The 23,053-nt window shown below is 39.7% G+C and overlaps 1 protein-coding gene across 12 annotated transcripts in view; it reads left to right on the top strand.

Annotated features, from left to right (window-relative positions):
• The window catches only part of SIPA1L1 (signal induced proliferation associated 1 like 1), a 202,704-nt gene that overhangs the window by 18,461 nt on the left and 161,190 nt on the right, over window positions 1-23,053 (top strand). For 11 of the 12 annotated variants that reach the window (XM_027458314.3, XM_027458313.3, XM_027458312.3 and 8 more), the window contains one exon: window positions 17,848-17,939. The exons of the other annotated variant lie outside the window; for it this stretch is intronic. The gene's annotated coding sequence lies outside the window, so the exon portion shown is untranslated. The remainder of the gene's footprint in view (window positions 1-17,847; window positions 17,940-23,053) is intronic. 12 annotated transcript variants of the gene reach the window in all.

Raw genomic sequence — 23,053 nt, 5'->3', positions numbered from 1 at the left:
GAACGGACAGAAATGTTTGTGATTTGTATCCTAAGGCAGCCCCTGGGCTGGGAGGCAGGCTTGCATATGTGCAGGAATTACTGTGAAAGAGCTTTCTGCAGCTCTCTTCTAGGCCAGTGTCCTGCACTACATAAACATTTGGTATGTGCCTTGACTAGAATATGTGGGTTAGTAAGTTGGCTTGTTTTCGCTTTAGCTGTGAAGGTTGGATCTGGAGATCTTGCTGGCTGTACTTGCATTTCAGTATGTACCCAGTTCAGGTTTAATTATGGAAACTAAAGCTGCTGCAAAGCAACTGCAGCCAAGGCGAATATTCTTTGAATTTGCTAGGGACTAAGGAGAAACAGAGCTATGATCTAGCAAATGTGAACTCACAGGGCTGTGGGAGCATGGGAAAAGCTTTTTCTCCCCCAAAAAGAGATGTCTCAGCCCAGACTGAACTGAATGTCTTCCCTGGATACCATGTATGAAACTGATTGGTCTGTCTTTTTGTGTTTTTTAGTAGGCAACAAGGAGGCTGCTGGTAAAAGCTTACTTCTGTGTTGCTGTGAGCCCACAGCAAGGCAGTAAATCAAGCAGAATTAACTGAGCCATCGGCTGGTGGCCACTGGAAGGAGAGAAACACGAATGGGCAGTGGGGATGCGCTGCTGTTGAACCCCAGACCTGTACCTGGCAGTCTTTGGGTTGAGAGCCATTGTTAGTAAGGAAAAAGGCTACCGAAGGCATGTGGTTTTATAGGGTGGCTGCATTGCTCAGCACATCAACTGAGACGTAAACCTTAACTCCAACCCACAAGAGGGCGAAGCAAAAACTGCCACTGCAACATCTATTCCATGCAACCCACTGGTTATTTCTGGTAATAATCATATGGATCCAGCAAGTTCTTCTGCAGCCATCTTAAGATACCTGCTGCTTGAGCACAGCCAAGTAGTGCAGAGCCGTGTTATCCTGTGCATGTTGAACGTGCTGCTCCCATTGCGGATGTGAATGGGTGATGTTTTCAGCAGGCAGGTGTTCAAACTGATTGTTCAGCTAAAGGATGATCTTGCCAAAAGGGCTGTTTGTGTTTAGAGCAAATTGCACAAATTGATTCCCTTTGTATACCTAAAGGAATATTGAAGCATACGATGCATCCATAATTGAACTTGCCATGTAGGCACATTCAGTTTCACAGTTCACTCTGTGCTATGCAGGGTGAATTGCTTATATCAGTATAGCTGTGACTAAAACGTTCTTGATAAGGTTTATTGCAAAAGAAGAAAACATATTTAGATTATTTTTGTCATGCCATTGTTGCAACACCCTCCGCCCCCCCCCTCCTCTCCCCCCCAAAAAATAAATCAGTTCTCCATCTTTTGATTTATTTTAGGTGAAAAACTTTTCTTTGGACTTGACCAGATTTTGACTGACAGGAATGAAACTGAATATTTCTGTGAGCCTGCATCTGTCTGGAGGAATTGATGAGCGGGATAAGAATTCATGTAACTTGCATAAACCTTACTTGCATGAATATTTTGGCACTGTAATACTGAATGTGCGACCTCTGGTGTGCAAGTGGAAGGAACAAAGGAAATGATGAAGGGTAAAGCCAGCAGGCAAATCCAGCCTTTCTCCCTCCCAGCATAAGGTGAAATGTCATTGTTCTGAACACTTCGGTCTGGGCAGTGCTAGTGGGCACGCTGCAGTGCTTCCCACACTACAGGTCTGTGGGGGCAGGATACAAAGTCAGGTGAAGAAAACTAGATGTATATTTGAATTTGAAAAGCATTTTTTCCTGTCAGGTATTAATTTTGGCTGATGAATTTAGTGGCACACAGTAAAAGCTCACATTGTGAAGAAGCTTGAACAGCAGAAGTGGGCTGAGAAAGAAGCTGTCTGGTGCTTTTGAAGATGACTTCTGCAGAGTACGGTTGGACCGTGTCTGGGTTTTCTGTGTTATTTCTCATGATTTCTTTTACTGCAAAGCTGTAGGTGTTTCCTGGTACAGTTTCTGACCTTTTGTTCTTGAGAGCTCTGTGCCGTTCATGGACTAAAAAGTAGTGACTAGTTAAAAAATCCATTGTCGGTATTTCGAAGGGTCTTGATGGACAGGAGGGACCATCCTGTGGCAAAATTGACTCAGTGCAGTGACTTTAGACTTTAAAGCTCTTCTGTTTCTACTCAGGGAAACGTAATTCTTTCAGTGGAATTCTGGATTGGCCTTGGCTCAAATCTAATGGATTTGGCTTAATTTCTTTTAAACAGGAAGAATTTCTGTGCTTGACACAATGGAGCAGGGCAAAGTCATTTGCCTGTGTGCAGGTGCAGTTTTGCGTGTTTCCTACAACAAGGATGGCTGAGAAAAGATGGTTATACATGTAGATATACTGTGGAGCTGCAGATAAGTTACCTAGGGTTTGTCCTCTTTACTTTCATTGCTTACAATCTAGAAGACTATTTCAGAGTTTTCATAACTTTTTTTCTTAGAGCCTTGTCTGGAGGAGTACTTAGGCTTTTTATTGCATTGATTTGTGTCATAATTATGTCATTCTTCTCTAAAATAATTCACACTTTGTCTTTAATTGCAATTTGAGCTGGCATTGATAGATGTGTTTTGTGCATTTTCAATACTTCCTAAGTAATTGTCACCTAACCTAAACTATACAGAGATGATCTGCATTAATATATTGCATGATAGCCCATCTTATTTGAATGGCAGCAAGCAAGTTTTGTGTGTTCAAAGTAACAGATGTGTAGTTAAGATAGAAAACTTCTTTTTTTTTTAATTTTTGTGAGCCTTAACCTCATATCAGTACCTAAGATTATTCCTGGTTTTGATCAGGGGAGACATCTCCCAAATCAGTTTGTGGAACAGCCTTGGAAAGGGGCTCACAACTTGCATAGCACTCTTAATAAGGAACAAAGGTGCCTCATCTGTCAGATCTACACCTACATTTGCATTATGATGGTCATTTTTCACTGATGGTGACTGCTGAAGGAGCCCTGGCTTTCCACTCTCTGCTAGTTTTTGCTTCTGGGCCGACCTCAGGTACGTCACCGCGGCACAAGTCCTTGAGTCATTTTGCTGGCGCTCTGCCCTCCACCCTCGTACGGGCTTGCTCAATTGAGAAGGCAGCAGAGAGGCAAGAAGCTGCAAGATGGTTGCTCATCAAACCACATCCTAAAAATAGTGTGGCAACTTAAGGTGTTTCTGGGTCTTTGTACATTGTCTTCTCTGAAAGACCAGCGAAGCTGGTAAACATACCTTTGAAGAGCAGTGAATCAAACTGGAAAAGGAAGGCAATTAGTTGAAAGCTGCTATTTGTGAAACAGAATATAGGTTGTAGCAAGTGCAGCACTTCAAGTATAGTGAAGCAGCTGTCTCATATTTGGAGAGAATTTGGAGCCACAATAATTCTTCTGTAATTCTTCTATTTCTTTTACACTCATGTCTTCAGATGGGGATGTTGACTGAGGCTGCTGTGGGTCACTTTGGACACTAGAAACTGGGATGAGGCAAACAGCCTCTTTCTTTACACAGTGTGCAGCTGTTGGATGAGAATGAGCTAGCTGTATTTTAAGCTGTATTTTAAATCTCTAGATGACCTCTTTGGTGCTCTTCCTTTTTTTTCATTTCCCCCCTTGTTGGAATGCATCATACCTTTTGTTTCTGAGTGCGATTCTGAGAAGAGGAAAAAAAAGCCTCAACATCAGTGGTCTGACGTATATATGAATTTTCTGTGTTGTAATGAAACTTACTGTTCTGCTTTTTTTCTCTCTCATCTTTCCAAATGGTGTTACAGTGACATGGCTATCGCTGCCAGCTCTGTGCAGGGCAGATCGTTTCTGTGAGTGCATTCCAACAGGTGTGTTGTTTTTGTTTTCCTGGCATTTATTTTGCAATTTAGGATGAACATAATGCTTCACATCTGTATTTCAGTCCAGTTTGAACAAGTTGAGCTCAAGTGGTGGTTGAGTTGTGGTTTTGATGGAATGGTTGTTTGGCAGGCTGCGTTCGTAAACACTCCGGTGCTTTCAGCACATAATATTTTGGGGCAGTCATAGTGCAATTGCATAATCTTAAATTATCTGCTTTACAAATAAGAGGTGATTATAGCGACTGAATGCAAGCATTGAGCAGTTGAAAATTTGATGCATGAAAAAGAATCTAACTTCTTGTCAGTACCTCAAGCTTTATTCTAAAAACAACTTATTTTTGAGGGCACATTGAGCTCAACCTAATATGAATCTCCTGATGATAAAGGAGCGTGAGAGAGTTGTTTCGGATTTTGTAGGGGCTCCTTAATGAAGTGTGTGATTCACCTCTGGTCACTAGTCAGTACCTTCAGGTGGCTCATTTGTGACCCTTGTGATGCTCCACGCTTCCCCAGCCCCAAGTGATGGCTAGAAAGCTTTGATTTATTGTAAGAAAGATGAATAAGAGAGAAATCTAGTAGCATTCAGTATATGCTGAATAGCATATAAACCAAAAAATGAGAGAAGAGAGCTGCTTTTGAGAATCTGAGAGTTGTTTAGATTCTTGTTAATGAAAACTGTTTTTCCATGTATCAGTTTTGGGGATTGTTCAGTTTAAGCCTTAAGTGCTGGTAAAACCCTGACTAACAATTCTCCTCCTCTTTTTCTTTTTTTTTTTTTTTTTCTATTTGAGAAGAAAATGTAAGAATGGGTGTATTACAAGCAGTTCTTTTTATAGCATTTTATTAGCTTCAGAACTGCCGGAGCTGGAGATAACACCCCAAATCTGTTATATTAAAAACTGCCTGATCTTCTTTGTATTGTTGCTATCACTTCTTGAATCAAACTAATTCTGGCCTAGCTGTTGTCCAGTGGTCATTACTATTATATATTGTGGGGAAAAGATACTCTTACATTTCTTTAACACTGATTATCTTTCTGAGGTTTTTCCAATCCTTTCATTATGTGATACCATGGGTAACTTTTTCCCCTTGTGTTCTTCACATTGTTTGTGATTTTAGCTCTCTCTTTATCCCTCTAAGGCCATGAGTTCCCAGCGTTTTTTCTCCGTGTGAAAGCTATACCATACCTTCTGATCGTTAGTCACTTTTTCTCTAGTTCCTCCATGCCTGGGCAATATGAGTAGAGTTATGAGCAGTAATGAAGAAAACCTGTGGTACTTCATATGTGGTGGTGATTTCTGATTTGTTTTCCTTTATAAAATACCCCAATTCCTTTCACTTCCCTTTTGATGGTGTAAAGTTGGTACATTTCAGTGAATACTGACTGCGAGCCTTTTCTTGAAGGTTAACAAACATACCCTTAATATTGTAAGGAGATGCTTCAGATTAGTTTTCCCTCTCTGTGGCATTTCAGCGTGTTTATTGACACTGGATTTCATATAACATTGTACTTCCCAATCAGTCACTGGTATCAGTGCACCATCCTCTTCCCTTCTTTTCTTCTCGCCTGCTCACTGTTTAGGAAATCTTATTGCTTCTGCTTATTTCCCACTTAATATTTGTTGAATGGTTATAATTCACAAGTAATTTTTTTCTGTCTCATCCTATGATAATTTGGTTTCTTTAAGACCCGTTGGTGAGGGATCTTGCTGAAAGGGGGTTGGACAGGAAGATCTCCAGAGGTCCCTTCCAACCTTAACTATTCTGTGATTCTGTGAAAGCTCCTCCTAAAGCTCTGTGTGCATTCTTGAACTTTTGAGGTGTGTGATATTGAGCATTTTTGGATGCTCATCATCTTCTTTAGCAAATCCTGAATGGTTGGACTTCTCTTCATGAAAATCTGAGCGCTTTGCTGTATATCTTCTTGTGCAGAAGTGATGATGCTCGTCTTTGAAGAGGCAAGTAAGACATGATGAATAATAAAGAGTATCTCTAGCAGAGCCAAAAGGCACACCTTGTAGTTGTGGCAATGGCATGAGATAACTCTGAATGCGTTTTAACCTGTTGTATTGTGCTGCCTTAAACCCAGGCTGCGGCACAGTAGAACTGGAAATATTTGAAAGACACATGTTCCCTGCCAATTGCGAGGCAACCACACCCTGGCCTGTGTTGGCTACACCTATGGAGGTGCATTTCTAATATACTGTAAACAGTTCCTCATGATTACTGCATAATAAGCTGATTTAACGAAGCTTTGAAAGGAATAAATACTGCAAATGCTCAGGATAATTCTAGTCTGTTTGCCTCTAGAAGCATTTCTCTGAGGCTTCTCGGTTACATCAAAAAACAGTCTCCGTTGACTGGGCCCTGGGGTTTTAAAATGCCAAATACAATACTTGTGAAGCAGTACAGGAACAGAGTGGCTTCTGATAGTGTCTCCCATTGCTGTCCGTTAATTCTAGGACGGTATTCTGAAAAATCACGTGATAATCCTAATGTAATTAGTGTTTCGTGGATGATAATGTTTGGTGCAAGTTCATTTTGCTTTTGAACAATAATTGCGAATACAGCATGAAGCTCGGTGATCCTTGCTTCTGAGATAAGTCTGTTCTGTATTGCAGAAGAGAAATTGCAGGACTGCCAGATAAACCAAGCAAATCCGGAGCTTCACAGTGAAATCCACAGAGAAAATCCTCTCTTTCTGACCTGTTCTCGGGCATCAAATCATGGGAGTAACAAGAACACTTATTGCTTTTTAATACCAAAGATTATGGCATTTTTCGTGGTCAATAGCTACAATGCTTTCTATCAAAGCATCTAGTCTTTATTTCTAGGTGCTTTTATAGAGTTACAAGAGAGTGCTTGATGGACAAAATAGACAAGTGTTCTCTCTGGTTGTGCTCCCAAATGTAATTATTGATCGGTAATAGCATAAGGACGTATTTGTGATATAATAATAAACTGCAGGCTGACAATAAGAAACTGCAAATAATCTCTGAATTAGCTACCATAACCTGTCAGTGGCTTCGAGGCAAAATGGGTTTTGAGCAAAGCCCTGGTTGTATTTTAGTGTGCAAGCTACACCTTTAGGAAAAAGCTGCACTACTTTCTGCTGTTCATTTCTTGTTAGGTGTTGGAGGAGGAACTCAAAAGAGTCTGATATGACTAACCTACATTAAAAATAATTAAAACTGTGGTTTTGTAGTGCCTCTTTCCTGATAAAAGAACAACTTAAAAGTATTTCTTTGTTGTAATTAGCTTAATGTAAGTAGGTAATTACATTTCCATTAAGCTTCTGCAGAGTTTTAAAAACAGAGAAGCAGGATTATCTCAGTACACCATGTTACTGAGTGTAATGAGCTGTAATAAAGTAAAATTCTGTTTTTGAAATTATATTCAAAAAGATCTTTTGTAGCACGTGAAATGTTGTGTGCCAGTAAATAAATTTAAGCAAGCTTTTTGGAGATGAAGAAAAGATTAATTAGTGGATCTGGCAATAAAAATAATTTGAAATCGATTCTGGTAATCTGAGGCATCCCTGACATAGTCAGGAAATAAATCAGCATAATGTATGGATGTTTTTAACTGTGAAGGGAATTAATCCTCACTAGGTATATGAACATGGCAGTTGAGTATATGGGGTTTCACATTGGAATTGAGTTTCTATGGGCTGCCTTGTGTAGAACACTATATTTTTCGACCAGCTGTAAGTTAAATGAATCATTCTTTCTTCTGCAAGTTGTGGTTGGCTAGTGAGGTTGAAAGATCAGAAGATCAAGTGTCATACATTTACGGCTTGTCAGAGGATTTTTATTTTCTAAAAGTACATTAAATTTTAGGGATAGCTTGTAAGAATCTGAAATTGGGAATGTGATAAGACAAAAAATACTGGTTCTTCCTAAAGTATTTTCAAAATAGCTGCCGCGTAAAAATCCTAAACACTTACATAAAAGTCATAGAAATCAAAGAGTGCTAGTCATTCATGACTCTTCTTCACTGATAATCAGAAGCAGTTCTGTTTAATATTTGGAAGTGTTATCTGTGTACTTTACTAAGGCCTCCTGACTTCTTAAGAAATATCAGATGGATTTAAAAGCAAAATTTTGCCATGAACAACTACTGTAGAATAATGATACGTAGTACCAAATATTTCTGTTCTTTGTTATCTCTAAGAAACTGTTGAGATCAGTACTGGCAATCAGAATTCTGGTCTGACTTACTTCAGTTTTAAGACTTTACTTATCTAGAATTTATGCGTTTTGTAAGTGTTATTTGAAACTTTAAAATGGCTATAACAGCTTCGCAACAATTTTACATCATATTTTAGTCTTGAGCGTGCAAACAGCTGAATGATGTTACAGGGATTTTCATTTTCATTTTCAATTGTACATTGGCTTTCATTAGTCTTGTGTATACATTGCTGATGCTACAAAAAAGAATGCTCTGATAGCACCTGTATGTGACAGTAGTCTTGCTGAGGTGTTGGAGGGGGGAAAAAAACAAACACCCAAGGGACTGATTTCTGTCCCACCTCTTGTACAGTGCACACGTACAGGAGACATCAGGTCACTTGTGTGTCCTACAAAATTCCATTTTTCCTTTCTGGAGGCTGAGAGCCTACCTCTGAGCAATTGCCATTGCAATGACAAATATCTGCTTATGGTTCAAAAAACCCCTCTTTTCTGATGCTAGTAGAACTAAAACTGAGCTGTGAGGACCTTTTAGGTGCACTTGTTGCCGCAGCATAATTGCATAGAGATGTGCATGCCGGCAGAAGGAAGTTATAAATTCATAGGTGCTCTGTGAGGATAATGAATAGAAGGCAGCTTTCTTATTAAAAGGGATTATTTTTTGCATGAGTACCAGTGGAAGACCTTGTTTAGCATCTGGGAACAAACATGAAGCTAAAGCTGCTTCCGTGTGGCTGTAGGTCAGAGCTGAGTACCGCGTGCTGCTTTGCCTGCACGGGGCGGGATGCTGTGACACCACGGCTAAGCAGGAGCTGCTCAAGCTGGATCGGTGGTGGCTTCGGTGGCTATGAATTCATGCTTGGGGCTTTTATTTATTGCCTTGCTTTCCTCTGCCTGCCTTCTCTTTGTGGAGAACACACAAGTGGGACACAGCCCTGTATTTTGTGTGGCAAACATATTTTTACTTTGCAGTGCAGAATAGGGGTAGATCTTTTGGAACCGAACACTTTGATTCAAATTTATGTAGCTGGTAGGTGTGTAAAAACAGGTGGGAATTTCAAATGGTGCAGTTCGATCAAGGAAGACTATACCCTTTGTTTTGGCTGGTTTTGGAAAATGATAACAGGAATGAGAAATAATGCAAAATAGCATGAGAACTTCCATCATGTGCTGACCAGCTCCTACTTCATTACTACTGCAAAGCCATTTATTTTTTGTGTGTGTCTGTTTGTATTTCAAAGTGCTTGCTGTATTGATGCTCCAGAGTGGAGTTGCTGCATGCTGTACATATAAAAATAATTTACTCTGCTTAACAAGTCTACTCAATCAAACAAGTCCATTAGATCCTGAAAATAATATCTGGTCATGCAAATCCAAGCCGAGGTGCCCGGCTGAACAGCTTGAGCTGTGAGTTGGGCTTGGAGCTGCATGGAAGGACCAAGTTTCAGGGAGTTGACTTGAGGAATCAGAGGATGGAAGGAAGATGCTGCATTTCTTATTGTGCTTCGGCTGAATGATGCTAAGCCCTGCTCTTTGCAGGCCTGTCAGAAGCATCTTGGCCTGCTAAAATGAGCTGAGCTGAAAAACTTTTATCACTTGCTATGTCTCTGTAAGGGCAATGCATACAAGGTCAAAGCACAGACCTCCAGTGCTGTTTTTTTCCTTTCTTAGGAACCAATCTCTCTTTCAGACATAGAAACAATTCCTCATCTGTTTCCAATGTCAAAGGATAGACAAAGAGCTCTGAAAGCAGTAATTAGTTAAAGGCATCTGAGAGAAATATCTGGTGTTGGAATCTTCGGTCTACTTTTGCTCTCCATGAGTGGTTTTTGTATTTTCTTCATTCTTTAGTGTTATTTTCCAGTTAAAATGGAAGTGTGAGGCTATACAAACTCTGTACATTTCTTTTGGGTTGCAAGCTCTTCAAAGACTTCAGGTACTCATCAAATAAAATAAATTTTCATAGTGGGGGTTCTGATGCTTGCAGACATTTTCTGTCCTGGGCTTCGCTTTGGGGTAATATTTTACTGGCATCAGTCACTGCGCAGCACAGAGCTGCCTTGTGAAGAGCACCAATTTCCTCACAGGCTGCCAAAAATTGTATGTGGGTTGGCGGCATGAATGCCCCCGTTTGGATGAAATTTTTTGATGCCGGGATTTAGCCACAAAAAGTGGAAGGAAAAACTATACTGAGCCTTAGACTTAAAATGAATAAATAAGTAATTTAAACTTGCAGTATAGAAATGCTGAAATATTATAAAAAGCAACAGAAATGGTTTGAATTTTTTTTTTTTCACATTTAAGCAATTCGGCCTTTTTCAAAACATTTCAAAATTTGTAGGTAATCTTTTCTCAAAAAAAAAAAAAAGGAAGAAAAAGATAAGGTATTTCAGTAGTATGTGCAAGGAGCAATAGATTTTTGGAAGTGAATATTGTCTGGTGAATTTCTGTTAAGTTCTTTGGCTGCTGTCTTTAAGTGGAATTTTAGAGTTACCAGAGAGTTTGCAGTTCAGTGTTTATCTGCTGCCTCAAGAGGGAATACTACTAAAATTCTTCTGTTCTTCACGCAAAGCTTTGTGGTGGTTGTGTCAGGCACTCATGGCTTGTGAGCACAAAATGTGGAGAGAAGAGCCAATTGAGTAAGTTCCTGCACTAATGCAGTAGGATTTGTGAGATCTGAGACTGATATTTTATTAAATACCCTATTTCCTACTACATAGTTTTTAATGTAAATTCTCATTTTCCTAGTGGAAATACATGGTTCTGAAACGAAGCAAAAAAACGTATTTGGCAGCGTGTCCTAAAATTAAGTTCAAAACCAGTATTGAAAATGAGATTTTGATCTCTGTGGTAGGTTGCAGAACTGACACATTCCAGACCTTCTCCAAACATGCATGTGTCCAAGAGACAGCTACGGCAGCATGTGCAATTGGTGTCGTTTCTCTCTGGTTTCAGCTGAGGGTAAAAAGCAGGATCCTCCTGCTCACGAGGTGAGGCTTCATGTTGGAGGCAACCTAACATTGCACTCTTTCTACTGGATTATTCGATGTACCTTTTTTTGCAACAGTATTATTAAAAGATTTATCTCATAGTTAAATGGATCAGCTTGTGCATCTGCACATACTTTTTTTTGGTCGTTTAGGATTTTTTTGGCTTTTCAGCCAGAGCAGCAGAGTGATCCACTTATTAGTGTGGGCCCAGGGGAGGACTGGGATTGTGTGGTTGAGGTACAGCATCGTGCGTCACGGATGTGCTGTAGGGCTGGATGGTCCTAAACTAATTGTGAAATTTTATTATTTTACTGCACACGGTGTCAGAAAACATCACTTTTGAATATCTTGTTAGTATAATAATCTATCTATATGAAAATAAAACCCAATTAGTTTAATTGTTCTGAAATCTTTGTAGAAAGCTTCTAAACTGTGAATAACTCCCTTCCTTCCTTCCCGTTTCTCCTTGAAAAACAAAACAAAAAACTTCACAGTTTTCTGCAGCTCTGTTGAATGAATTTCCTTTCAGTGCCTGATCGTTACTGCCAGAAAGCGTGGAGCTACGATAGGTCAGTGCATTTATTATTTAAAAACAACAACAAAAATTGTAAGACCTGAAGTCCTGTATTGGCTGATAGGGCCTGCATAAATAAAGTAAAAAAGTTAAAGGTTTTTCATCTTGCACTAGTGACAAGTACAGTAGCATGTCAGCATGAAGGAGAGCTGTAACTTGGTGCTGATGAGAGTGTATTTTTGAGTAAGTATGTTCAAGTAGAAGTCATGTAAAGGAATGTATCCGAGTCATAACACCCTTTGAAAGGCAGACAGCTCTTTCTGCGTATTCAATTCTTTATTTCCTTTATATTCCTGCATGGTATTCTGTTTTGCTTGTTACTCCTTCATAAAAGGTGACTGTATTACGCATTCACTAAATGCTAAACATTGCTTTTTATAAAATGCATTGTGTAACTTGTTTGTTCCTGGGCTTCCTTATGGAAAGGATGTCCTGTGTTTGTTTACATTTGTGGATTGTCTTGTAATTTTTGTGAATGCCGTTGCACTTAATATGCTTATGCATGGACACCAGATGGAAAGCTTTGATGATGGTTGGTGAGTTACCAGGCAGCTCCTTATTGCACCTGGTTTGGAAGAAGAACCGGCCTAAAACCAGAAGCAAGCATGAGGTGAAGTTAGCAAATATTTCTGAGATCTTGCAAGTATTGCTCAGGGAGGGAGCCTGCTGCCCGGGGGCCCTGGGCGAGGAGGTGCAGCAGTGGTATGGCACTGCTATGTCCGCATCCTTCTTCCCTGTTCCAAACTTTGTTCTTTAATTTGAAGTTGGGTGATCAGGCTGCTCGGGAGGGTTTCTTTTAGGCAGCGAGGGTGCCAGTTTGGCAAGTAAGAACGAAAGACTGTCCTGGGTCTTGTGCCAGTTTCTCTATCCCGCGCGTGGAAGTGGGTGGCTAGCAAGAAGTCTCGCAGTCCTGTCTGGGAGGAGAGGAAAGCACGAGCACTGGGAAACAGCTCACTAAAGTAACTTACGTGAAATTTCAGTTTCTGCTTTAGAAGAAATGGCCATATGCTGGAAAATGTCAGCACATGTTCATAGAAATGACTAATTATGAAGTGGAACTTGACTTAGTCTCCCTCGGTGTTCTTTTTTTTTTAAATTATATTTCTCAAACTGCCGAAGTTTGTTTGTCCAGCCCTTCAGATAACCAAACCCTGTGGCTGATACGGAATAGCACGTTCACAGGCTGTGGAACAGACAAGATAAGGATGGCTTCTAGATAAAAATGACAAAAATCATTTTCCAGGGTGTGGACATCAGTGCTACTGCAAAGATCGTGCAGATGTTCATCATCAGTTTTTTGAACATGATGTATTTTTACTCTGTTTAAAAAAAAGCCACCAACAGTGAAACGTGCTCTGCCACCAGTGTGGAATGCAGTGTTGTGTTAGGGGTTCACAGTTCGGTGTCTCAGATTAGGCTTTGGCATGGCATAGAGCTGCAAAGATTAAAGCGTCTTTTGCATGGACAGACGAGGCTCTATCCAGGGCAATGTGGCCTCTGTGTTAGTGGGGAGGGGCAGTGGCCTCCTTACTTTATCCCCAGATATTCATAACAGTGTGTTTGGGAACTGGAAGCAAGAGGTTTGCCTCAGTGCAGGAGCCCGCTCATAGCTGAGTGTTTGGGGCTTGTTTTGTAGGGTCACTCTACCTGGGAGCAGATACGGAGCAGTGAGGAATGAAACAGGGATACGATGCTCAGGCTTGTTCTGAGATGCTTGTATGCATAAGCATTTCTTGTTCCCTTGGGTGCTTCTCAGGTTTTAACTGCAGTTTGGTTTGTTGTAAAATATTTCTAAACTCTCAGTTTGGTGTATTGCATCTTCAGCTGCGGAGCTAACATTTAATAACTCGGGCCTGACTACAGTATAACAAATGTTGTAAAGTTTATTATGTGTTTTTTGAAGTTTTATTAATGCACTCACCTCTTTGTCAGGTCACCATAAAGAAAAGGGTGTTGCCTTTTAATTTTAAGTTTAATATCTGGTAAATTAATTCTAGGCATGTGGTTCTTTTTAAAGCATAAAACATTAAAAATGGCAAAAACGAGAGTTTGTCTGTACAAAACTTTATTAGAGACTGCTTTCTGCCTGTCTTGAGAAGTTTTTATGAAGCTGGGAAGGATGATGTGAAGTGGTTTATGGTGCTGGATACTTTCATTAGCTCTGTGCTGCAGTTCTTCATCTGAGGTGTTTGTGCGGGTGAGGAAGATGCCCGTACCTGTTGGTGCCTGCCAGCGCAGCCTTCCTCAAACCCTCAGGAAAAAGCACTTCTATGTACAGAGGTGTCATTGGAAATTGCCCCGTGCTTTCCCCGCTGCCAGATGGTTTTCCCCTCCTCATTTTCCCAATTTTGGGAGGAAGGGGAGCACGAGTGCTGTGTGTCTAAGATGCTGGGTTAGCTCGTGCCTGGCCCATCTGGCTGCTTTTGCCCCTGTACATTAAATAAGATCTCACTTGAGGGATCCTCAGTTGTGAGCAAGTGGTTTGGGATATTAATACCTCCAGCTAAGCTCAGCATGTCCAAAACAAGCCTTGCCTGTGATCTGAATTAGTGCAGTGCGATTTGGTTAGGTTTTTCCTCTCCTCTTCTGCCTTAAGTAGGTTCTCCCATAAATTCCTGCCCTAGCTCTGTAGGGCACAGCAGGACAGCCTTGGTCACACCATCTTACCAATGCAGAGGTGACAAGAGCTTTTCTCAGGAAGGCTGCAAAGTGCCTTGTTCTCAAGATACACCATTTGTCTTCCACTGGTTTCGCATGCAGGGAGGGATTTGATACTTCCAATTATTCATTTTATGTAGTGTTAATTGATAAATATTCATCAGAATATTGCTGAGATGAAGCCTGGTTTTATGTTTTTGGAGGCATATTTGCATTGTTGTGTGCTTTCAAGGGAAGAATGGGAATGAAACATTAACTTCTTTTTCAAGTGGAGTTAATATGCTTTTTAGCACGTTCAGCTCCTACAAACCTTGTGTTACTGGGCTGAAGAGCTTGTTTTAGCCCGGCTGGTTTTCAGCACTGCTCTTCGCCTGTAGTTCGAGTGCTCTGTGTATTACTGTGCTTTGGTCCTAATACAAAGAAAGCCCTGCAGCTTATTTTAAGAGCAGTTTCTCTCCAGTCAAATTGCTCAGCTAAATAGTTTTCAAGTGGCATAACTGCACCTAGCACTGTGTTTATACAGTGAAGGTGTTGGAGCTGGCTGAGGGAGGCCAGAAGGAGCATCCAGCCTGGTCCTGGTGTGTGGCAGAGCAACGAGGCAGATATTTGGGTTCTGGTAGAGACAGGAGGGTTGTCTGGGTCAGGTGCCTGTCTGCCAGTCGGCTTTGTCTGCAAGAATGGAAAACGACCATTTTTTTTTATAAGGCCTAACAAGATGTTTGTGAAAAGCTTTGAGATGCTTTTGATTAACGCCTGTGTGTAATATGTGATTATATCACGCAGAATAATAGAGGGTAGGAGGAGAAAAACTGGCAATGTAATTCTCACAGCATTGTGGAAACTTAAGGCTTTGTTCTTTTTCAAATGCCGTCTTTACATTTAAACATGATTTTTCCTTGCCGCTTCCCCCTAATCTTTAGAGCCTCCAGATCAATAACACAACTAGAAAGAAGCATATCTGCCTTTTAAAGAAAAAAAAAGAAAAAGAGGGGGGAGATAAAGTATAGGGCATCTCTATGTAGTTTTGGCCAGCTTGGTTTTATGATACTTAAATTATGTGTGCCGCTCAGCCTTTCCAGTTGGTGGATAACAACTCAGCCCATGAAAATTTGATGGGTTTTTATTGTTATTTGTATATTTTTATTTTTTGAATTGGTACCAGTAACTGGTGAAATTGCTTTCAATCTCAGTCCTGGTTGTTTAACTTCATGTAGATGTAGAGCCACGCTCTGCCCCACTAAGCCTGAGATGGATTGGGTGTTGGTTTCGAGCCTCAGACACTGGCAGGACTAGGCCTGTGGCCTAGAAATTTGCCTTTATTTTGAGAAACACAGTATGAAAAGTGATATTTCTGTGCACATTTAGTGGGGGAAGAAAAGTGGCATAAGTACATGAACTTATAAAAAAAAAAAAAACAAACATGAACTGACCCCAAAACAGCATTCCCCATCTTTTTCCTGAGCACGTGAAGACCTGCTTTGCCAGAAGAGCAGTGCCTTCTGGTTTTGTCTCCAACCGTTCAGCTTCAGCACAGCAGCACAAGTTCACAGACCGATTTGCCGAGGGGTTTGGGTATGAGCCGAAATCCTGTAATCAACGGATGTGCTGTGGTTGAAGAGGAGGCCAGTAGGCAGTTGTAAACTATATTTTGGGCACATGACTTGCTTGAAAAAAATCTAAATTATAGGATCAATCTTATGGGCCTGTGTGAAAACCCTTTTCTTTTCAGGCCTTTTAGGTTTGCCCATGCTCCTTTCTTCAGATGGCTAATAGTGCTTAAAATTGTATAAAAAAAATAATTCAGTGTGTAAGAGAAATTAAACTGCAGGTAATACCTGTACATTTTTTCAGAGGATACAGCTCCATTTTACATATCTGGCGATACTTCTGCAGGGCTTTATAGTAAGGAAAAAGGTATTTTTCTACTTGTTAGGTATATATAAAGTCCCAAACATAGGAAGTGGAATAAATATTTCACTTAGGGAGAATATGAGCAGCAAATCAAGAATTTTCAAAATCAAAAAATAAATGGCAAATGTAACAAAGGAGGGGAGGCTGAAAGGAGAGGTAAGCCAGAGTGTAAAGGTATGGCTTGAACTGCTTTCATATCAACATAAAGGAAGCTTTATGTTCACAACCATCTTCTTTCAGGTTGTGAAACCTGAAATCTGTGAAACCTTTCATGGCAACAACAACAGGGATTTTTTTCTCTTGAATGAACTCCAAGCCTCCCTCAAAACCTGTCCATTTTATTAGTAAGAGTGCTGAGACCTGCTGTTTCTGCTCCTCTGTCATTCTTATTGCTTGCATGGTTAACAGACTGAGAGAGGGTTGGTTGTACATTTATTTGAATGTAGGTGAGAAAAGATTCCAGATGCGCATTTGAACTCATTTAACATTTATCTGTAGTTGCAGTAGGAGGTTGACTGCTTTTTCTTAACAATCAATACATTCAGCTGTAATGGATTCTGTCTATTCATGGCAGAATAGAAGAGCAGAGAATACTCTGTTGTGAAAATACATAGGGTTTTCTATAGTAAGGAAATTTTGGTTGTGACAGGACAATGTTTATAGTAATTACAGAAAATGAAAGGCGTCCATTCTCAGTGAAAGATTTGGTGATGGATTGGAATTGTTGTGTACAGAGACCAGCGGTAATTACCCACTCTTATTTCAAGTCATTGTACAGTTTCGGTGATGCCAAAGTTTAGAGGCTGGTGGCCAAAAGGCAATTAGAAGTTTATCGCGAACCATTTTAATGGGTTAGCTTTCTACTTACTTCCTGACTCTTATTATTTGTTAAACTATACCACTATTAAGCTCTGTGCAATTAAAATACTTTTTCAAGCTGTTCATTTGCATTGTAATTTTTGGCTTCTTTTGCTCCATGCTTATTTTCTTAAAAACAAATAGATAAAGTTTTCAGATGAGCCATATTTAATTAACTGAGATATAATGCTGTGACTTTAGTGTTGAGTTTCATTAATTAACAGAGTTGTTCTTGCTCAAGTCTAGCTGATGTTAATGTAATAGAGCGATTGTGTACCACACTAAATACAAGTCACAGGTGTTTTCTGAAGGGATAACTGCAGGTTACACAGAAGTAAGACAATGAACAGAAAAAGCAATATCACACGAAAAACATTCACAGTTGTAGGAGTCTTAAGGTAGAATCAGCTTTGGGACATTAACACTCTCTTCCCTTCCTGGAGTTCAGTATAAGCAATGTATGTGATAAAACAGTAGCAGAAACTGAACTGTGCGCGCCAGTTATTTACGAACATGAGAAACTTCGGTTTGGCCACTAGTAATGTGGTGGGGCCATGTCATACCAAGCAAGTTTTATAAAAATAAAGCACTTGTTACATGTGAGAAAGATTGGCTGCTTTTCCTCACAAACAACCTGGGTGGTGGTATAGTCTGACATGGCAATTTTTCTGTTTGATGCTAGAAAATTCCTTGGGCGCACTTGGAGAATAAATTGCTTTTTGACATGTCTTGTAGTTGAAAGTTAATACTAATAATGTGCTATATTGTCATCTTTTTAAAAGTTTATTTATTTATTTTTTTTACTTAGACTCCTGAATGCTACTCTGTTGAAGCATGTGTCAAAACAAACACCCGTAATGTAATGGAGACTTGGAAACACAGCATTTGTGTACTTCAAAAGTAAGTTACAAATTTTCCGATTTTAAAGGTGACCTACTAAAAAAACTGAAAGCAACAAAGAACCATGATAGTTGGGCTTTTGCAATTTTAACTTTCTGCTTTGAAAACCTTTGCAGCTTTCTCTCATATAAAGCTTTTTTTTAAAATTATTTTTTAGAATCTTATGCATATCAGCACCATATCTGTTGGTTCCCTTTTAATTTACAGGTTATGCACTTTGTGTAGTCTGTCGGGTTTAACCTGTAAGTGATACCAGGGAGGCCAATACTTATAAAGCATTTTCTGGGAAAAAGATCCATGAGTTTCCAGTACTAGAAAGCAATGATTCTCAGGAAAGAATTTGAAAACCCCTCTGTAACTGCCTCTCCAATACTTCATCTTTCCTCACTCCTCCCTTCTCATGGCTTCAGCATGTATCTGACTACACTGCAGCGGTTATTGGCTAAACCAATACAAATGTAACCCAGAAAGAGGGAATGGGGAGGGAAAATAAGCTGTCAGGTTACAGCTTGTGGTGCTAGTGAACTAATAGGTAATGTGGCTTGAATTAATCTAACTTCATCCATTTAGGAGGGTTAATGGATTTACCTAATTAAATTTCATTCAAAGTGTTTTTTTAAAGTCTGCTGCAAGAGAAGAGGGTGGTAAAATCGAGTGCTGAAGCCATTGCTAGGGGAGGGAATTGCACTCTGTCATTACAAGCGTTTGAAAACTCAGAAGTGTGGTGTTACCCTTATTTGCATGAACTGTTACGATTCGATACCACAAACCTCTGAATATTGCTGTATCTTGCTAGTTCCATAATTTCAAGGAAATGCCACCTGCCTTTGTGGCACCAGGGCCAGAAGAGTATTTTGCATAACTCTGAGATTGGGTGTGAAAACTGCATTGCAGCAGAGTAACTATTAAACCATTTCACTACTGCTCTGCCTGTTGTTTCATGTGATATCACTTGGCCAAATGACTGCCATCTGTGCATTATTTTGTGTCTTATTTGCCAGGCAATGAAGCCTTACAGAGGGGTGTGTGTGTGAGATGGCGACGGGGAAGTCTTTGCAGAGGTGAAATACGTAGTTAGAAGTTCAAAGAATTACTTTTTGTAAGCGTAGGCTAATCTGTGATTTTCCCAGAGGGTAACCTGGCTTTCTCTAGTTAAATGGAATTAGCCAACAGTGTTTATAGGGATAGGCTTAAAACAATAATGAGTTATATGGTTCTTCTTAAAGGTTGTTTTCTGATGCTTATCTTGAAGTATTGAAGCACAGTCTCTTTTTTTTTTTTTGGGGGGGGGGCGGGGGAGGTAGAGGGAGTGGGGAGAGCTCTTAAAAATATTCTGCTACTTCTGTCAAAGTTTATATACAAACAGTCACAGTGTGGAGTAAAAAGCCTGAAAGATAAATAGGACAGCTGCTACTTACAGCAGAGGGAAAAAATGTGGTTTATAATTCTTGCATATGTTTAAAAATTGGTTCACTGGGATTTTTCACTAATTGATACTGTAAAGTAATTTGGCCCTTGGGATAATTTTAGGGGGTTGTAAATACTCAAAGTCTTTGAGTTGTACGAACATTTTTCATGTGTTTGCAGAGCTAATTCATTAAATATTCTCCTGACAGTTAATTTCTCTCATCGTGAATGGTGGTCATAATCAATATCTTGCTTTTTAGAGCTACTTTGCTGCACTGATTTTGGGGGAGAGGAAAAAACAAGTCTGAATAATAGAGTTGAACTGAGGAGGCCTTGCAGAGAAATTGTACATTAGTTGTTGGGAAATAATCTCATTTCTTTACCTTTCTAGGGAAAAGGTATAGTCCTATTATTTGGCTGGATGTTGAAAGAACAGCTTCATTTGTTCCTGAAAAAGGTCTCAAATTTTGAATATTAGAACACATCTTAATTAGAAGATCTGTTGTAACCCATTAAAGATAAGATATTTGCATAAAAAAATTAGTGACATCTATTATGCTGGGTGTGTTTAGAAGGATTTGCAGTACTTGAGTGTGATGCTTCCCAACAAAGCAGAATCTTCTAAGCTTTGTTTTTTTTCCCCAATTCTTTTTTAAAACTACATACGTATATAAACTGTGTTTGTATTGCGTGTGTGTATATATGTTTATATAGTAATAATCCGATCCTGGTGTGATTTGAAAATAGCTTTGGCTTGTTTTTTTTTTACCATCGTCAGGCAAAGATGGGTGTTGTTAGCTTGACTGGCTCAGGCTGGCAGAAAACACTTCTGGTCATTGCTGGAGCAGAGGGTGCTTAAAAGCCCATGGGCATGAGTTCAGTTGTTCGGAGCAGATTTCCTTCGCTGGTGGGAATGGTCATTTTTAGTCACTTACAGAAATTCCTCTCGGATCCCTGTGATGCCTTGCCTGAGCCCGAGTCTTTTCTAGCCCAGGTGCATGTTACTAGGGAGACGCTGAATCTGGTGCTCTCGCTGCAGCAGCTGGAACTAGCTGAAGCGCAGGGATTTGCACACTGCGTGCTTAAATGATAACTTTCCAGAGTTCATGCAGATCAGATAGAGACGAGCAATCCAAACAAGGCATTGCACAATAGAAAATGTAGTTCCTTAACTATATGACATCTTTCCCTCGGGCTGAGACAACGCAGTTTCAATATTAATTGCCTAATGCTCACAGTACAACAAGTAGCTGAGGCAATTATCGCAGGAGCTGGCTTTGTTTTGCTGCACCTAATGAACTAGGCCCTATTCGTGGTTTAATTTGTTATGCACTATTACTATGGTAATAGAAATATTTAAAAGTGTTTAATTCTTAGAATATATGCTTTAAAATCGCAATCAAGGGTAACTTTTTTCCCTTTAAGGAAAGTTTTAGTGCTCTAATTCTTGAAATTTAAGAACCGTTTCACAATAAAATCACAAATAACCTTTTACCCTACATCCCATGTTTCATGTAGCTGTTGCTACTGAGTGTGGTGTTTGTGGTCCATAATTGTTCTGTTACTATTCAGATATAACTGATTTTTTTTGTAAATCTATATGGCATGCCATGCCAAAGCATTAATTTATCATCTGACAGTCTAACAGACTGCCTTTAGACAGCCAGGTGGCAAAAATCTTATCTACATGGGATTTTGTAGCTCACTAGGAGAGAGAGCTGCAAGGCGCCGTACTTGTGCATGCCCACATCCTCCTTTTAGTATTTGCCAGTATGATTATATAAAAAAAAAAAAACCTTTAGTTTCAGCTGCACATTGAGGGGGAGTTGGGCACTTCATTGCAACTGGATGGATCTGAATAATAGCTTGTGGAGGGACCTGCAATCTAAGCGGCTCAAAGTTGAAAGCAAATCTTTCCTCTTCTTTCTGAGCTGACATCTGAAAGAAATAAGATTAGCTGGAACTTCAGCCTCGTTTCATGGATTTTAAAAATAGAATGAATGAAGGAAATCCCTCCTTGAACCACAGCTACATAAAAAGGTTCTTCTCAAATAACACATTATCCTTGCTCTTTCTGTTCTGTGCATTAATGGTCAATGTGAAGGTAGAAATGCTGAATGAAACAGTCATGTAACGCATTTTTCCCCCATACCTAGGGGAACAAGGATTTATATAGTAAAATTAATTTCACTTTTTTTCGAATAAGATATTCATTGGTTTCACTAATTCATTTGGAGTAGGAAAATACATATATAAAAGTTTAAAAAGGGGAACCAGTCATATTAATTCAGTGCTCAAAGGAAGCAATATCACACTTCAAGGCATAGTATAAACTTTTTCCCGTGAGCCTTCACCACAAGTGCCTTTTAAGTAAGTACGTGCCCATCTTTCAGACCAGAAATGGTTATGCTGTGGAAAGGGGGAGAGGTAATTATTAGGCACTGGAAACTGATGATACATGAAATGGAAGGTGAAAATTATTGCAGCACCTGATGGCTGCATCAATTATGCTATGAATTTTGTGCTTTAGGATGGCTGTGCCGGTCTCTGGCAATTCAGGAGGACCCCTAGTAGAGTGCTCTTTATTTCTCTTTTTCTAAAGAACCGGGCTCTCCAGGCTATCTGTTGTGAAGCGACACTAGAAACAAAAAGGCATGCCACAAGCTAATGTGTTGGGAATCACAGCTGGGGAGCATTGCTTTTCAGAGAATCTCCAGAACCCCCCATGTGCATTTGCACTACTGACACCATTGTTATTTCTGAATCTTTATTTTGTCAATCCTGACTCACTTCTGGTCTTTCCTTCCTTCTTAAGAGAAAGAACATCATAGCTGTCCTGTCAGGAGTCTGAGCTGATACTCTTCAGAATCTCACGTGACTTCTTTGTTGCCCTCTTTTTAGAGGTTTAAGATAATTCTGCCTACTTTAAAAGCCCTGTATAACCATCCCTGGGTGTGTTTGCTGTTCTGGTGTTATAGCTGTGATTCTGAGGGTAGGAGGGGAAAATGACATAAGTATGCGTGTGTGTGTATATTCATATATATGAAAACGTATTTCAGGTATATATTTTACATATTCAGATGTGTAAACCCGGTACATGTATTTGATGTGTGTGTATATATTTAAAAATCAGAAATCAAAACTTTCCATAAAGCATGCAGCTACCTAGATCGAGATGTTACATTAGTACAGGTTTCATTAGTGCAATGATTGTTCAAAAGGCTAGGTACTTCTTGTTTTATGAGCATCTGTGCTTTCTTTTAAGTATAAAATTTAAGGTAGTGATGCAGCTCTTCTGCAGCAATGCATGGACCTTCTCAGTAGTACAACAGAATTCAAGTTTTAATTGCTTGGAAGAGACTCAGGCAAGCTGGAATGTGCACGCTGTTTCTTCCTGTTGCTGGAGTAAGGATACAAACTGGTCAGTTCTCTGCTCTAAGACTGACGTTTGACAGCAGCTAAATTAATCCAATCTAAGAGGAAGAGGAAGTACTTGCAGAACACCTTTTCCCTTAGGAAGGGACTGTTCCCATGGATTTGCAATTTGAATGTAACTTCGTATGGCTTAAAGCTGAAGCGTATGTTCATAGTAAATGTGACACTTCAAATTTTATTCATAGTTGCATCTTGAAATAGTATTGTGATTTGACACTGAAGGAAAGTACACAAATTTAGCATATAACGTAATTGCATAATTCATATTTCTA

The sequence above is a fragment of the Anas platyrhynchos genome, chromosome 5 (genome assembly GCF_047663525.1).
Source record: "Anas platyrhynchos isolate ZD024472 breed Pekin duck chromosome 5, IASCAAS_PekinDuck_T2T, whole genome shotgun sequence".
Lineage (NCBI taxonomy): Eukaryota > Metazoa > Chordata > Aves > Anseriformes > Anatidae > Anas > Anas platyrhynchos.
Note: the sequence above shows the minus strand (reverse complement) of the source record. Positions and strands in the feature narration are given on the sequence as shown.